Below are 5,289 nucleotides of genomic sequence, written 5' to 3' on the forward strand. Positions count from 1 at the left end.
CCCCTCCTCGGTCTCCGCGTTCGGTCTCTCGCTCTCCCACCCTTTGTCGCTCGCTCTCCTGTTTGATTCCCCTCCAGTTAAAAAAAAGGAGCCAATTAAAGGCAGCCCAGCTCGCCAGGCCCAGCCTCTGTCCAATTTCCTCGCCTCCCCCAGGACCAATTAGAGAAAACAAAACAGGGCTGGGGGAAGCAGACCGCCTGCTTTCTTCTCTCTTCTCCCCCTGCTCGCTCTCTTCTCTCTCTCTCTCTCTCTCTCTCTCTCTCTCTCTCTCTCCCCCTTCTCTCCCTCTCCCCCCTCCCTCTCCCTCTCTCCCTCCTTCTCTTTCTCCCCCACTCGCCCCCCCCGCAGGAAAATGTCAGAAAGCAGAAATGGATCCATCTATCCCGGGGACGGCGGCGGAGGGACATGGGCTCCGGCACGGATCCGCAGCCGCGCTCGCACGCTCGCTCGCCGCCCGCCCCGCGCACCCATCCACTGGCTGCCCGCGCCAGGCGCCCCGACCCCAGCACGCTCGCTCCGGGGACCCACGCCTGCAGGGCGCCGCACACTTCGGAAATGTTCTGCACTTTGGGGAGGCGGGACTGAAGCGGGGATCCGAGGGAAAGGCCGGGCCGCCCGCTGGCGGTCGGCAGGGCCGTCTGCCCGGCTCGGGAGTCCCCGCTTCCCCGGCCGGGCCCCCGCCCCTTTCCCCGCGCCTGGGCCCCTCCCCGGGTCGGGCGCGGGGCCGCCGCCGGAGCGGCGGGCGGAGCCGCGGGAGGAGAGGTGGCGCTTGGAGCTGCGGCCCTGGCGGCGGCCCACAGGTTGCCAGCAGGCTCGCCCGCAGGCCCCCTCCGCCAGCGCGCCCCCTGGCCAGCCCACGCTCTCGGCTCGTCCCTCTGCCCGTCCTTTCTTCCCTCCCAACCTCAGGCGGCCCCAAGCGCCCCGGGGGCGCACCTCCTTCCGACTGCCGTGCCCCGGCTGGCCCCAGCCGCGGGAGGCTAGCACTCCGGGTCTCCGCGGCCTCTCCGGGGGCCCTCCCGGACCACGCGTGGACACAGCGCTCCTTCCCACGCCCGCGGGGAGGGGCGTGGGCTGGGCAGCGAGGCGGGCGGCCTTCCCCCGCGCCTCGGATCTTCCCCCTACCCCGGGTCCTGCTAATCTCACCTGCTCCACCTGTCGCCGTTATTTATCTCGGCGTGTGCGCAGGGAATGTATTAGGGCGGCCCGTGGGAGCGCGGACAACGGCAGCAGCTACCAAGCGGGGGGAATGACAAACCCTCCTCTCCTCACCCCGCGGAACTGTTCAGTATCTTGACTGTGATGGTGATTCCACGACTCCATTCACTGGTCAAAACTCAAAGACCTGGACACCAAAAAAGGAGTCATTTTCCTGCATGCAAATTAAAACAAAAATTTAAAAATAATAGTGAACCGCGCCTTCCCCAGGCCCATGTCCTGCTAGGTCCCTCCACCTATGACCCTCGGGACTTAGCCCTACAGGAATGCGTGCTCCCAACTGCCGGGAGGGGGACGGCCTGGAGGGCGCTCCGTCAGCTGACACCTTCTCAGCCCCCTTTCGGTGCATCTCCGGAAGTCCGAGGACACCTGAAGACTGATGCTGCACTCTTCGTCCCTTCCCCCCTTTTCTCTCTCCTTCCTTTAGCGTGGGCCCAACGCTGAGCAAGGAGATCCCGACCCATCTCAGGGCTGAGCACCCAGCAGATGCCAGCTGAAGGTGTGTGAAATGAATCAATGAATGATGCCCATCAAAGGCCGGATACCACAAACCTAGGATACCTAGTGTAGCCATCCTTTCTACGCTCCATCTCCTAGTCATTGCTCCAAAGGAAAAACATTCATTTCCTGCCCCACAGAGACACAGAGCTATCCATGCCTCTTCCCACCCACCTCTCCAACCCAGTCTGAAAAAGGAAGTGGCACCAGCTGAGGCTGTGATGATGAGTAGCTTGTCACCTTCTTCCCATTATTGGACCGTTCCTAGAAATTCTCACCTCCTCCAGGAAGCTTTCAGGGAATGACCACAGGGATTCTGACTCTCCCTGTCTTCCTCACTCTGAGCTGAGTGGGCATTTCTCCATGTTATGGGAAATTGCTATCCTATTTTCCAATTCACTGTTCCAGACCCAAACAGCAGTCAACCACTCCTCTTTGCCTTTGGGGTGAGTAGCTGACTCTGCTGACATTGTCTTGAGTCTGTCCTCTCTGAACACACCCTGGCCTGGAGGGGACAGAAGACTCACAGGGAGGGAGGGGAGAGAAGGAGAGGGGAGCAGAGGACCAGATTCCAGCCAGGCGGGGACTGAACGTTTGCCTTAGCTAATCCACTTGTGAATACTCTGCAGCTAATTGTATGCAGTGTAAATACCTTGACAGCCTGTTTGTGTGTGCTTGTAAATTCAGTCATCTCCTCCCCAAGTGTGCCCTGCCTGCTGCCTTGATAGAGCCCATTGTCTGACAACAAGAGGCAACTTGGGACAAGGGAAAAGGCACTAAATGTGGGAGCCATCCATCCTGTGTTCCCATCCTAACTTCTCTAGGCCTCCGTTTTCCCAGATGTAAAGTAGGTAGGACTCTTCTATCTCACAGAGTGGTCGAGAGAAGGAAGTAATAGTAATAATGATACTGACACCACACAGCAAGTACTGTCCTATGTAGGAACTATTCTGTCCTCACAACAACTATGCACACGGGGCTGTTATTCTAACAGAACAGCGTGGAAAGATTTAGTGACTCACATGGCTACTAAGTGGCCAAACTGAGCTTTGACCGAGGTACGTGGGCTTGAAAACCACGCTCTTTCCCTCTAATCTACTCTGAGAAGAGGTCAGGGGTGAGTGAGGTACTTAGTAATGTTTTACAAGAAGTGTTTACTGTTCTCTTCACACACAGAATCTTCACACACAGAAAGAACATTCTCTGGACTCCAAACCCAGATAAGGGAAGGGGCACAGGAGTTAGACCGCTAGACTTGGGGTAGGCCTTGGAGCATAGGATCAACCTGAGGCCGGACTGCCTGGAGGTTTGCCTGAGGCTGGGCTGCCCGAGGTTCAGAGGAGGTTCAGTGATCAGCACCAGGCTGCCAAGTCTTGGATTCCACCCAGCATGCTCTAAATCACTTCCTATCAAAAAACAAACAAATAAAAACAAACCACACACAAAGAACAACAACTAAAATAGCACCATTCTTCTGCCTCAGAGAAAGCCTAGCCTTGGGCCCTGAGAAATCTCAGGAACTGGCTGCTGACTAAAGATTGTGTGACCAGCAAGGGAGGCAGAAGTTCCAGGCCTTGGTCAAGCAGGGCAGCTGTGTGAGAGTGTGTTACTAGAAAGCCCTCCCATCTCCTCCTGCCAGTAGCTCACCTCCTGGAGCTAGTTCGGAAGAAGAGATGGCGAGAGAGAGAGAGAGAGAGAGAGAGAGAGAGAGAGAGAGAGAGAGAGAGAGAGAGAGAGAGAGAGGAAGAGTCTTTGCTGGGGCGATGTCACCGCTTGGCGAGAGAAATTGTATCTGAAAATCATACAGTGGCAGGTATTGATTCAATCTCAAAGCAAGACGCTTTCTGGTCAGGTGGAAGAAGGCTGACTGGGAAGGGAAGAGGAACGGAGAGTTATGACCCCACTGGAAGACCAGTTTATTAATTCAGGCTCTAACAAATAGCCAATTAATGGCTCCTGCTGCTAATTAGTAAGCAGTTAACTCTTGTTATAAATTGTGCAGCTCACGACTGATGATAATGCAATCTGGCCATGACACCTTGGAGAGGAGGAGCCTCATAGGCTCCCGTAACCCACACCTCTCCCTCCTCACCCCATCACCCCACAGGCCTTCTGCTGGTAGAATGCGGGCTTCGTGAGAGCAGGAGCCTTGTCTACATGTTCGCCATTCATTCACTTAACAAATATTTGAGTGCCTACTATGTGCTCTATGTACTCTAGGCACTGCAGACTCAATGTGAAAAAAACTGAGAAGAATCCTTGCTTTCATGGGGTTTCTAGTCTAGTGAAGAGACAGACAATAGACTACACAAGTAGGGAAAATGAACAGTATTTAGGTAGTAAGGAGTATGAAGAAGATTACTCAAGCTAGGAAGAGGAATAGGAAATGTGAGAGTTGAAATATTAGAGAAGGTTGCCAGAAAGTCCCCACTAGCATTTGAGGCATGACCTTAAAGAGGGACAGAACTATGCACATATCTGGGGGAAGAGCACTGCAGGGAGAGGGGATGGCAAATGCAAAGGCCCTGTGGTGGTGGTGAAGGTTTGGCTGCAGCTGAGGTGGTGAGGAGAGAGCAGTAGGAGCTAAGATCAGAGAGGTTTAGGGGCCAGGTCATTTGGGCCTTGGGGTTTTGCAGGATATTGGGTTTTACTCCAAGTGCAATGGGAGCTATGACAGGGTGTTGAGCTGAGCAGAGAAGGGACCTGACTTCATTCTAGAGGGTACACTCTGGCTGCTGTGTGAGGAATAGATTGGAGGGGGTACCATAGTATCCCCAGCACCTGACACAGTGCCTGGCACTTAGTGGGTGCTCAATAAATGCTTAGCACACGAGTTGACGAATGAATATTGATGGAGCTAGACTGCAAGACTGGGAATCATGCCTATGCTTGAAAGGCCAATTTGTTTGGATTATCTTGTAAATTATTTTACAACCATCACCATGGGTGCCCTCCCATTTGAACTCTCCAAGGAATTTCACATCCACTATCCTACTTGGTCCTTAAAATGTCTTTGTGAGATTAGTTAAGACAGGCGGTCCCTTCCATTTTACGGATGTGAAAACCGAGGCAAAGAGACATTCGCTGACTGGCTTAACGGTGAGTGATGCAAGATACCAGCTATAGAATGATGGGGGGGGGGTACACAAAGGCGATAAGAGTCCCTGCCCTCCTGTGGCCACTGTGTCATGACTACACTCTGCCTCCCTGTGTGACCGTCCCCTTCCGGGCTCCAAATTCTCACTTCCACAGTGAGCACATGTGTGTAGATCCCTGCTAAACATGCTCGCAGCACTAGACTCCAAAGCCTTGTGAGCTATGTCTGAGGTATCTGTATCTCAATGTTGCCATTTCCCAAGTAACAGTGACCTGGGCTCCCCTTGTCTACACTCATGTTGGAACGGGGGAGGTTTTGTTTAACTTTTTTGAGCTGATGGTTCAACAGAACAAAAGTAATTGTGTTTTAACACTAATTTGAAAAATACAGGCCGTGCTTGGTGGCTCAGCCTGTAATCTCGCGCTTTGGGAGGCTGAGGTGAGTGGATTGCCTGAGCCCGCGGGTTCGAGACCCACCTG

Source organism: Carlito syrichta, unplaced genomic scaffold (genome assembly GCF_000164805.1).
Source record: "Carlito syrichta isolate Samal-C Ts95f unplaced genomic scaffold, Tarsius_syrichta-2.0.1 Scaffold308847, whole genome shotgun sequence".
Classification (NCBI taxonomy): Eukaryota; Metazoa; Chordata; class Mammalia; order Primates; family Tarsiidae; genus Carlito; species Carlito syrichta.